A 13258-nucleotide genomic window follows, 5' to 3' on the forward strand; every position below is an offset into this window, starting at 1 on the left:
TATTTTTCTTTAAAGTGAGAACATTGATCTATATTACTGGATTGGACATCGCCTGTTGCCGCTATAGCTAGCAATGCGTCGCCCTCGTAGCCATTACTATTGAGTCATGTCAGCAAAGCAGTGTAGTTCCTATGCGGGATGTGCATCCATCTGTCACAAAAACAGTCCTAGCGCCCTTATTTCTTATTCGATTTTTATAAAATATGGCTTAAATTAAAGGTGAGAATATTGCCGATGTTGTGATATGTAAAACTTAAATAAAAAAAAATTTATAAGCAGTCTGGGAATTTTTCAATTTAGGTAAAATTTTAATAAAACCCTGCATAAAGCCCTTTTCTTTCACCTGGCTAAAACTAAATATAGATAAGTTTTAATTACGATCACAATTCTGATATTGAAAGTCAAATTTATGAGTTTATCTCTTTATTTGTCAACTCTACCCGTTACAGCTGTAGTTTTTGTCACGGTGAGGCGGCCCCCTACCGGCCGCCTCCGTCCACAGCGGCTGTTGTTGTTGTTGTTTGGTGAAGTCATCTGCGTCCCTCAGGTGGGCGGAGCCCGTGATCCGTCTCACCTGAGGGTTGTTTGTTTGCCTATATATGTCTTGTCTTTGTACCAGCCGGCTTGTTGGTTTTGAGTTTCTGCCGGTACGTGGGAATGAGGTGAACGAGGCTGTGATCGGAGAGCCCGAGAGCGGCGCGCGCAACAGCGTGATAGGCATTCTTGATGCTTGTGTAGCATTTGTCCAGCATGTTGCCTTCACGTGTAGCACATGTGATGTGTTGCCTGTACTTGGGCATCTCCTTCCTGAGGTTAGCGCTGTTAAAGTCCCCCAGGGTGATCAGCAGCCAGTCTGGATGATCTCTCTCTAGTTCCATTATCTGTTCAGATGAGTCTGGATGATCTCTCTCTAGTTCCATTATCTGTTCAGATGAGTCTGGATGATCTCTCTCTAGTTCCATTATCTGTTCAGATGAGTCTGGATGATCTCTCTCTAGTTTCATTATCTGTTCAGATGAGTCTGGATGATCTCTCTCTAGTTCCATTATCTGTTCAGATGAGTCTGGATGATCTCTCTCTAGTTCCATTATCTGTTCAGATGAGTCTGGATGATCTCTTTCTAGTTCCATTATCTGTTCAGATGAGTCTGGATGATCTCTCTCTAGTTCCATTATCTGTTCAGATGAGTCTGGATGATCTCTTTCTAGTTCCATTATCTGTTCAGATGAGTCTGGATGATCTCTCTCTAGTTCCATTATCTGTTCAGATGAGTCTGGATGATCTCTCTCTAGTTCCATTATCTGTTCAGATGAGTCTGGATGATCTCTCTCTAGTTCCATTATCTGTTCAGATGAGTCTGGATGATCTCTCTCTAGTTCCATTATCTGTTCAGATGAGTCTGGATGATCTCTCTCTAGTTCCATTATCTGTTCAGATGAGTCTGGATGATCTCTCTCTAGTTCCATTATCTGTTCAGATGAGTCTGGATGATCTCTCTCTAGTTCCATTATCTGTTCAGATGAGTCTGGATGATCTCTCTCTAGTTCCATTATCTGTTCAGATGAGTCTGGATGATCTCTCTCTAGTTCCATTATCTGTTCAGATGAGTCTGGATGATCTCTCTCTAGTTCCATTATCTGTTCAGATGAGTCTGGATGATCTCTTTCTAGTTCCATTATCTGTTCAGATGAGTCTGGATGATCTCTCTCTAGTTCCATTATCTGTTCAGATGAGTCTGGATGATCTCTCTCTAGTTCCATTATCTGTTCAGATGAGTCTGGATGATCTCTCTCTAGTTCCATTATCTGTTCAGATGAGTCTGGATGATCTCTCTCTAGTTCCATTATCTGTTCGGCAAGCTGTCTCTGCGCGTCGCTGGTGCACGCACTCGGCGTAATGTACACGCCGGCCAGAACGAAGGAGCTGAACGCGCTGGGTTATATTGTTCAATAAGTTCACTAAGATAGTCTGGAGCTAAGCCATGCAGCGTTTTATATGTTAATAAAAGTATTTTATAGTCAATACGGAATCTAATTGGCAGCCAGTGTAATGACGATAGTACGGGACTAATGTGATCAAACTTTTTAGCTTTTGTTAAAACTCGTGCTGCTGCATTCTGAACCAGCTGGAGTTTGTTTATCGATTTACCAGAACATCCAGCTAGGAGACTGTTGCAATAATCTAAACGAGAGGATATGAATGCATGGATTAGTTTTTCTGCATCGCTAATATTTAATATGTTTCTAATTTTGGCAATGTTGCGCAAGTGAAAGAACGCTACCCTAGTTATATTATTAATATGTGTATCGAAACATAATAAGAAACCCTTTATCTACAATTACTTCATCTCCTGGTTCAAGTAGGCTCAGAATGCCAGACTCTGTGGTAATTTCTTTATCTGAGATGGAGCCTGTGTACAGGCTGCTTTTACACAGCTTTTAGTGTGTCATCATCTTTAAATCCAGTGTAAAACATGATCAGTTTAGGCTCACACTGGAAGCGTTGTAGATGAAACCGCTCACTCTTGAGGTTTTCTTCCTCCAGATGGTCAATCTCCCTCTTTGCTGCATCAAGTTGTTCTTCTACAGACAGAGTCTCCTCCAGATAGTCATGATCACCCAGTGCCTCTATGACCTGCTTAGAACTGTGTTGGAGGAGAGACAAAAGAAAATGGGAATAAAAAAGCATTATTAGTAAGGTGATCTGTTTTTAAATTTACACAAACTACCTTTGACTTAAAGTGATTTGATAATAATGTTATGGATTACCAGACCTTACTTCATGCACTGCACCAACTTGTTATGGGCTTAGAACATTATTTTATATTGTAATGAGTAATACATTCATTGAAAAATTAATTCATAATTTGCAGCTCTGTACGTATCTGGTAACTCACATTTCTTTCTCATGCAGATTTGTAATGTGCAATTCTTCCTCTTCCTCATCAAAGTCACAAGTTGAACTAAAAAGTATCATCTTCCCATCACTAAATTACAGCCTGGCACTCAACAATGACCAACACAGTGTCAATACAGTGTCAACACAGTTTGTGTAGTGTGTGGATACACTCCTTGAGGTATCATCTTCTCATCACTAAATTACAGCTGCCACACAACAACACAGCACATTTGGACTAAAATCACCAATTTATTGTCTAAAATTCCACCTTAAATGGTCCCACCATATTCCTGAAGCTGTGAATAAGAAAGCTAGAGTTGACTTCACCTCACCATTATCACATTAAATTCAAACTATAAGCAGGCATGTTTCGACATCAAGAGTTCTGGATGAATTTATCTCCATTAACTCCATAACTCTCCCTATTAATTACAACTAACACAGTTGTTGTGTTTCCACTGTATTTAACAGCCCTGTTTCAAACTATACAGCTTGCTGTAGTTTTATTTTCTGCAATAAAATAAAGCCAAACGGCGCATGTCTTCCTCTCAGACATTTCAATTCTCTCTCTCCGTACTGTAAGGTGTCGACTCGAGGAGAGCGCTGAGTGGGCGGGGCCAGGCGGAGCCTACCTGCATGGTTGCTGAGCAACGTGACGGTGTAAACTAAAGACGAGAGGGGACGGGTGCGCTGCTCCGTGCTGTGTGACTACTTTAAGCAAGTAGCGACAAATCTAGCGACTTTTTGTGGTGTTACTGGAGACTTTTGTAGACTCGGAGATGAACACACATGGTCTTCAGTTACTGTCCTCAGCGAGCAGCGGGTGCTGCCGTGAGCCCCGCCCACAACACTCACAATGCAGTCTGACAGTCAGAGCAGATCCACACCGCTCCACGTCCACGCTGCAAATGAACTGCGCATGCCCAAAGCCGCAGCTGATTGACCCCGCCCCGTATTTACAGAGCCGGATGTAAATATAAATGCGTCTTCAGTGTAATACAAAATAAATCACTGAATTTAACTCACACAGTCTCCGTCAGTCACTCTAACATATTTAGGGTATTTTAATCATTTTTTCTCTCCCACAACGTTATTATTTTACGGTTTTATGCAAATTAGGCGATGACGCCATTTTGTGACTTTTAGGACAGCCAATAACGTCTTTCCTTACTGAGGAGTTGGTAACTTTTACGTTTTCTTGTAAACTTAAAAAAACGTGTATTGTGTTATTTAAATAACATTTAAAGAACATTTTGATCTCTAAACGGTAGCAGTCTTAAGGGTGACTTTATTGGATTTCTATTTCCTGGTCGGAAAACGTAAGCGACACGTAGGAGGAGTTGGATTAGATGCAGCTCCTCCCCCTGGACCGACCAAAAGAAACTATGGACGGTGGGAGGAGTTGGATCTAGATCTAGCTCCACCCCCTGGACTTTTGCTTCTGCAGCGACGATACTTGTTGGCAACGCTGCTCTTACAGACAGAGAAGAGACTTTGATGAATCCACGCACGCAGCAGTCGGTGTGTGCGGGAGAGTTAAAAAGATTGAGTATTAATCTTTTTACACGAGTATTGCTCCAAATCAATAGCAGCGTTGGTATCGATATTTGGATCGATCCGCCCACCTCTACCTACCATCACCATCGGACATTACAGACCACAGGTTTCCTTATTCTCAATATCAGCATCGGGCGTTTAGTGGAGTTGCGCCTATTGTCGTGTTGGTGTTTGGAAGTGTTGGACTACTGGTTGACCTGTAAGTACTTAACTTAGTAATACGTACCACTAACACCTTTTAACCACATCTTAACCACACTATTTTGTTCGTTCCGTTACCTCACGGTTGATTTTCGTGTCTTGACTAAGTTGGTGGAAAATTCAATGTGTTAAAGTGTTTTTATAATGGATGTTGTAGCACTAACTAACCAAGCCAGATAACGTATCTACTTATTTGATACTATACGAATATAATTATATTTGGTTCTTTTGTTTAGTAGCTCAGTGGTTCCTGTTACAAAAATAAAAGCTTATATGCTAGTTATATTGTACGGTTTTATTAAAGTAGCTTTAATGTACGATTTAATTGATTGTATGCTGTTATAGTGGATGTATTGTAATGTTAAATACATTTGATTTAGTTTGGTTATTCATGGGAGTATTTTTACGTTTAGGTGAAATCATATAGATAGATATATACAGGTGTACTTTTCCTAAGCCCAATAACAACATTTGGGAGAAGCTTTGACGCCCCCTCAGGAACTCCTTAAAAAATGTTTACTGTGTATTGTCTCCCCACCCCCGCATTGAAATGTAATTTACGCCCTTGGTTTCTAATTATTTTCCCATTGTTAATCGGTTTCTCTTTTTGTAAATATCCATCGCACGATATAAAATGATCTTTAAAGGAATATAGTCTTGTAAATAGTCACCCTGCAAGATCCTTTGTCTTTTTCAAATCAGTATCTATATTTCAGAGCAAACTAAATAAATGACGGGAATAACATGTATTATTTTAAGCTTGCATGTTAAGCATGTTAATGTTGTGACCCTGAGTGCATGTAGTCTTGGTGAAGGTCGTAGTGATCTGTGGGATCAGCATTTGAGTTTTCAACCCATCTGTCATTTTCTCCAGTTGTTTGTACATTGTTATTTATCAGTGAAAGACAATATGAGATCAAATATACATTTGACTAAAACGTTATGTTGGTGTTTATAGGAAGTTATGCTGTAGTGCAGACATGTCCAAAGTTCGGACCAGGTGACAATATGCGGCCTGCCAGCCAGTGCCGTTTCAAGGTATTTGGGGGCCCCAAGCAAAGACACCAACCGCCCCCCCCCCCCCCAACCTAAGTATGGGATTACCTGGGACTAGGGTTGCCACCTAGGTCTGACAAAAAACAAGGACACTGTCATACTGACACAGGGTGGCGAGTGTAATCTGTTGAGCGGGGGGCGGGGGGGTTGGCGAACGTAAGTTGTTGAGCGGGGGGGGGGGGGGGGGGGGGGCGAACGTAAAATGTTACTGGAGGGGTTTAAAATGGACACAGCGAGAAAAAAACAGATTTAAAGTGTGCAGAAACAGTCTGAATCGTGGTTTTAACTAACCTAATTTTTTCCGGGACTGAATATTAAAAAGAAGAAAAACCGGGACAGCCCGGGAAAACCGGGACAGGCATGTGAAAACCGGGACAGGTGGCAACACTAGCCGGGACGTATATATTGTTTTTAGCCTACCTGCTGCTAAATTACACCATTTGTACAGGTAGGCCTAATTTATCCAGTGTAAATCATCACTTACCACTGTCTTGTGTTTTTTTGTGTTCCTCTTTCTTCTTTTGTTTTCTCTTTTGGCTTCCTGATGGATAAATTCGCTTCATGGTTAAGTTTCATATTTGCCGGCGTCTAAAACTTGGCTGTCTGCCAGGACAGTGTCTGCCTGCCTTCAGCAGCTGGTCGGAGGGGCCCCTTGAGGGGGATTTTGAGAACAGTGTCATTGCTCATGACTTTGAGAATGTAAAGGGGGGCTCACACAGTTTGTCGCTGCATTTAATTCTTAACCTGTTGTTGTCTGGGGGCCCCAGGCCAGCTTGGGGCCCCAAGCAATTGCCTGGTTTGCCTGCCCCATCGCGACGGGCCTGCTGCCAGCACAGTATAAAATGCCCTTTTACAAAAAAGCTGTTTTATATTTCACTAGAAGATGGCAGTAGATATCGCCTATACTGTAGATCTCGAACACCTTTTACAGCATTTACAGATACGCTGTAAAAATGACATGGCATTTAATATGAAATGGCACAGAGATCTATGTTGAGAAACAGTTTGAATAAAGTAGATGTGTTAGATCTACACCATGTGTGCATGTACATGTTTGCTATTTTAATAAATGTGAAGTGTGGAATTTTAATTATTTCATTCCAATCATTTTCAGTCCAACAGAAATGTTGAAGTTGTCTTAACAGTGAGAGATTTGAGATCTTCTGAAGAGGTGAGTTATATTTTATAGTTTAAAGCACACACACCCTACAGGTAGCCTGTAGGCCCAATTGTACCTTTTGGATTTGAATACATAATGCAGCCTTGTTTGTTTTTGGGTCTTTGAACAGACTCCCAATCTCATTATACACACACAGGCTGGGTTATACATCCTTTTACACAGTATTAACACAGTATCTCTCAATCTCATTACACACAGGCTGGGTTATACATTCTTTAACACAGTATTAACACAGTATCTCCCAATCTCATTACACACAGACTGGGTTATACATTCTTTAACACAGTATTAACACAGTATCTCCCAATCTCATTACACACAGGCTGGGTTATACATCCTTTAACACAGTATTAACACAGTATCTCCCAATCTCATTACACACAGGCTGGGTTATACATCCTTTAACACAGTATTAACACAATATCTCCCAATCTCATTACACACAGGCTGGGTTATACATTCTTTAACACAGTATTAACACAGTATCTCCCAATCTCATTACACACAGGCTGGGTTATACATCCTTTAACACAGTATTAACACAATATCTCCCAATCTCATTACACACAGGCTGGGTTATACATCCTTTAACACAGTATTAACACAATATCTCCCAATCTCATTACACACAGGCTGGGTTATACATCCTTTAACACAGTATTAACACAGTATCACATTACACACATAGACTGGGTTATAGACCCTTCTGAACAGGACAATAACTCTGCTATGGAGTTATAATGCTGCCAAATCATTGTAAACAAACAGAACATATTCCACAAATATTCTATTTGCAAGCAAACATAACATGACTTTCAAATGAAAACCACGACTTACAAATACAAAATGTGATAGTTGTTCATTCATATGTGACTTTCAAGCAAATGCACAGCAACTTTCTAATTCATCACACTACACGTACAAATACGTACATACAAAAAATGTCAGTTGTGGATCATGTGACTTTTTGGACACTTTAACAGGAGTGCTTTCTAAAGAGGCCAACATAATTTTAGGTAATCTACCTGGAAACATGGCACATTGAGTAATCGTGTGCACAGGTGAATTTTCTGTGATATGTTGGTGCTGCCCATAGATTAATTCTCTGATGCACAATAATTTAAAAGATCAAATCACACTGCAGGAACTCATAAGGAGCTTCAACAGACCAAAGCAGCTCTGCAGCACCATGAGAGAGAAAGGAAGGAAAAGAACAACTTTGAAAATAAAGTTGATGAACCCTACAAAATAAAAGTCCCTATAGACTGGCACATAGAGTGACACTGAACAAAACAGAGAGAGACACGTATTACAACATAGACAAATGTTTTCATTTTAGTGAAGTAAGGAAGCCTAGCACTGTCTCCTGATGGTCTTTAGCATGAATGTCTTTAGAATTAATGTCTTTAGCATTATGCAGAGCCCAAATGGTTCTTTGTCATGATTGCAAATTCATTGTGAGAAGAAGATGAAACAATGTCTTTTTCCTCTAGGAATTAATGCTATCCACTTTCCTCAACAGGTAAACTTTACCTACATAAACACATTTACCTGTGAGGAGTATGTCAGACTGCTGAAATCAGTAAACATGGAAAATGAGAAAATCTACAACTGCTTAGAGTGTGGGAAGAATTTTACTAAACAAAGTGATCTCCAGAAACACCAGCGCATTCACACAGGAGAGAAGCCATTTCACTGCTCAGAGTGTGGGAAGAGTTTTACTACACAGAGTAGTCTTCAACTGCACCAGCGCATTCACACAGGAGAGAAGCCATATCACTGCTCAGAGTGTGGGAAGAGTTTTACTAAACAGAGTCATCTCAACGTACACCAGCGCATTCACACAGGAGAGAAGCCATATCACTGCTCAGAGTGTGGGAAGAGTTTTACTACACTGAGTAATCTTCAGCAGCACCAGCGCATTCACACAGGAGTGAAGCCATATGACTGCTCAGAGTGTGGGAAGAGTTTTACTACACAGAGTCATCTCAAAAAACACCAGCGCATTCACACAGGAGAGAAGCCATATCACTGCTCAGAGTGTGGGAAGAGTTTTACTCAGTGGAGTCATCTCCAGCAACATCAACACATTCACACAGGTAAACAGTAGTGGGAGACTCTGAGCACAGACGTTTTAACATTTCCTCATCAGTCATGAATGATTTTAGTTTACTTATGTTTTCACTCTCCATGGCTAGGAGGCTAACTGGCATCAGTGTCCCTGCTTGGTTATGAATGTGATGAGTTTGTTAGTGTAAATGTGGATCGGCACATAAGAGATAGTAGTTGGTAATTGAACATGAGAAACGTTACCAGATAACAATACAGAGGGGAATATATGAAAGACCACATATACAAATATGCTCCGTACCCCCCAAAAATGTTTTGGTACCTCTGGGGATTCTAGGGGTGCCACCAGGGGTACATGAGCCAAAACAGGTCATATTGAGCACTGTGTTGATGTAGACACTTGTTAGCAGGTCGGGGTTGCATTGTACAGCCACAGACACTCGTCTGTCCTTGTAGCAGGTCTCTTAGTAGTTGGGGCTGTGGTAACCTTCTAGGGTACTGGTGCCTGTGCTGAGACTTCCTCTCTTGTGTGCTCTAGGTGGAAAATGAACAACCTCGGGAGCAGAGAATGCATCAAATTCAAAATCATCAACAGTGGATCCACTCTTGCCAAATCGTGCTCTAAGATGTTAAAAAAACCCATCGAGTGTGTTCATTTCCTCTCTGGGCTGAGACAAGGATAAATAAAAAAAATTGTCTGCTCTGGAGAATGAACCCCTCCAAATTATCCTCCTCATTGAACTCGTGGGAGGGACAAATCGAGGAGGGTAGCTCAAACGGTTCACCATCCTTAACCTGTTTAATCAAGTCCTCAGACAAGATACGTATTGGAAGATAACCGTAATCCTCTTTCTGATAATGCCTCACCTCGTAAGGCTCCCTCACTCTCCTTTAATGGTGGATTATTTTGTGACGTGGCAGGTTTTGTGCAATCAGGAAGCAGACACAGTCTCTGAGGTTATTGTTTTTTAACAAACGTGTTTTACTTTGAACATACGGGGTTGCACACAAATTGACAGTAGACACACGAACAACACGAGCACAATGAGGCATGATAACACTAACGGAACTAACAGGCTAACACACATATGACCAACTAATCATTAAACATAAAGACAACAGACTCGACCAGCAGCCTGACATATAACAGAACACTAAAACTTGGATAACAAACTACACAATCGAACATCTACAGACACGAGAAGCCATGAACAAAACAGAAATATAGAAAGATTAACCAAATCTGACTTCCAAAACACAACAGACTGCACAAGACCACAAACGATCACCATAATTTTTACTTTCACAATAAGTTTAACTATAATATGCACCATCACCTTACAATAACCCACAAAGACTGAACACCAACGATTAATACAAGAACTAAATTACAAATGAAACACAGCTGAAGGGGAAGTAACACGGGGCATGACTGAACGGACTAAAAAGTGATACATGATTGACAGGGAGGCGGGGCTAGACATGACACCCTCCTTAAAATCTCAGCATCACCTCTATTCCATGACCTACAGAAAGCATGGACTACACTTGCTTACAAAGTGAACATACAAGTTATTGTGTGTTTTGGATTCCTGTAAATATATTAGTCCTGAAATTTCAATGTGTTTCAATAATTTAATTAGTTTTTAATATGTGACTAAAGCTGATGTGAAATGTGCATACATGTTTTAACTGGGACTCCATGGAAACCATGGTGGTGTTTTTGACTCTTCTGAAAGTCTGTAAATGCTCTATTGACAGATTAAAAGCAATACTACACAAACAGACCTTTTAGTGTTTTTTGTCTTTAGTTTGTTACACTCACAGAAATGATTCATGGCAGAGGTAAGTTTTATGCATTTACATCTATTTGATTTTATTAAAAAACTCATCTGCCTTAACATTAATTATTATCAATCAATCAAAGTTTATTTGTATAGCGCTTTTAACAACTCAAGTTGTCGCAAAGCAGCTTTACAGGGTTTACAAGGTTAACAATACTATGGGTCCAGAACCCTAATGAGCAAGCCAAAGGCGACAGTGGCGAGGAAAAACTCCCTATGATGGTGGGGAATAGGAAGAAACCTCAGGAGAACCAAGACTCAAAAGGGAACCCATCCTCCATTGGGCGGCCCGTTAACACACAAATACACAAGTCACACATAATTCACACAATCAGACTAGGTAAAAGGTAGAATTGAAAGTTCTGGGTTTTGATATTGTCACTGTAAATGTCTGTTGATGAATGCCAGGCTTTCATTCCGTGTCGGAGCAGTGATGCTGGTATTGTAGGCTCCGACTGCAGTGTTACTTGCCAGGTGAACCCCAGTATCAGCACATCCACCGGCAGCCAGACCATCCCCCAGGTGCCTGCAGGTGCCTGTATCCAATCGTCTTGTGTAGAGCCATGCAAGAAGATAGATAATACAGACTGAGTGGACATGAATTTAAACCACCGTTGATTTAAATGTACGTAGCTCACGTGCCAGTGATCAGCATGTGGCTCCGGCAGACTAATCTATAGCAGCATAACTAAAGGGAGAGGTTCAGAGGTGACCACAGGCATGAGGGCTCACTGAGACATTGCTTTCCAGTCAAGTCATAGTCACAAATAGAGTGATGCCAAGACACAGCTGGATGACAGCATCAACATCTCAGATCACCAGAAATCTCAACGTCTGGGGGCCCCCAAGCCCCTACACCTTACAAGGGGAATTTTAGCTGAAGGCTTGACTAAACAGGTGAGTCTTAAGTCTAGATTTAAAGATTGGAACTGTGTCAGAGTCTCGGATTGGAGCTGGAAGGCTATTCCATAATTGAGGGGCTTTAAAAGAGAAAGCTGTGCCTCCGGCTGTAGTTTTACTAATTTTTGGAACTACGAGAAATCCAGCATTTTGGGAGCGCAAAGGGCGAGATGGGTTGTAGTAATCAATGAGTTCACTCAGATATTGTGGGGCAAGACCATTCAACGCCTTATAGGTTAACAGGAGAACTTTAAATTCAATGCGATATTTAATCGGCAGCCAGTGTAGTGCGGCGAGAGTGGGACTAATATGATCGAATTTCCTAGCCTTGGTTAGGACTCTAGCTGCGGCATTTTGTACAAGTTGTAGCTTCTTTATGGACTGTTTAGAGCATCCAATTAGAAGACTATTACAGTAGTCCAATCTCGACGAGACAAAAGCATGAACTAGCTTCTCTGCATCAGCTAATGAAAGTAAGTGTCTCAGCTTGGCAATATTACGTAAATGGAAAAAGGCAGCCTTAGTGACATTGCATACATGTGTGTCAAATGAAAGATCAGAATCAATAGTGACACCTAAACTTTTTGCAGTAGATTTTGGTGTTACTGAAAAACCATCTAGGGTAAGGGGAATATCAGCCCAATTGCTTCTAACAGCTTTAGGCCCAAGAATCAGTACCTCAGTCTTGTCAGAATTTAGTTTAAGAAAATTAGACGCCATCCAGTTTTTAATATCCTGGACGCAGTTCTCAATCTTGAGAGTTGTGGTGGTATCATCTGGATTAGAAGATATATACAACTGAGTATCATCTGCGTAGCAATGGAAGCTAATACCATGCCTACGAATGATAGTGCCCAGTGGTAGCATATATAATGAGAATAATATGGGGCCCAGTACAGATCCTTGTGGGACACCATACTTTACTTTAGAATGCTCAGAGCATTCGTTATTTACTAGCACAAATTGGTAACGATCTGTCAGGTAGGACCTGAACCAGGAGAGTGTGTTGGAAAAAAGAAAATTAAAGGCTAATAACTTGATGTGTCAATTTAGTGTTTTTCAGGAAGACTGTGGGAAAGCAGGAGTAAGGAGGCCTCAGTGGCCTTGAGGAGAACAGAAGGGGCCTATTCAGTGCAGGATGTGTAGCAAGCAGTTTTTAGATAACCAGGCACACAGACTGGGAGAAGAGGAGCAGGTGAATTTCCATGGAGAGCAGCCAGGATTGGGGAGTTATCGAAACTTAACAAATCGAAACTTATGGACAGAGAGTATGAAAGAAAAGACATCGCCCAGCACGAGAGGCTTTTCGCTTGGACACTGCTGAGATCCACTTGGGTTAGGTAGATTCCTAGGCAACTAGCACCAGTGCACTGAAGAGTTTGTACCACGTATACTTCTTGTGACGGGCAGGGTGAGCGAAAATAAATGGAAGCGATCACGCCAAGTCTCAGGGAAATAGGATGGTTTAATATGTAAAGTGCGCAAACCAAAACCCGTGAACTGATCCGAATTAAGGATATAATAACCAGCAGTCAACTGGTACAAAGACAAG

The 13258-nt window shown here is 41.1% G+C and overlaps 1 long non-coding RNA gene across 1 annotated transcript; it reads left to right on the forward strand.

Moving 5' to 3' along the window:
• Positions 1-4443: 4443 nt before the first annotated feature.
• Positions 4444-10765, forward strand: LOC143500501 (uncharacterized). The gene is made up of 4 exons (XR_013126817.1): positions 4444-4654; positions 6827-6883; positions 8415-8991; positions 9501-10765. It is a non-coding gene; the product is annotated as an uncharacterized LOC143500501 (long non-coding RNA).
• Positions 10766-13258: the final 2493 nt, after the last annotated feature.

Source organism: Brachyhypopomus gauderio, unplaced genomic scaffold (assembly GCF_052324685.1).
Source record: "Brachyhypopomus gauderio isolate BG-103 unplaced genomic scaffold, BGAUD_0.2 sc154, whole genome shotgun sequence".
NCBI classification, from domain to species: Eukaryota; Metazoa; Chordata; class Actinopteri; order Gymnotiformes; family Hypopomidae; genus Brachyhypopomus; species Brachyhypopomus gauderio.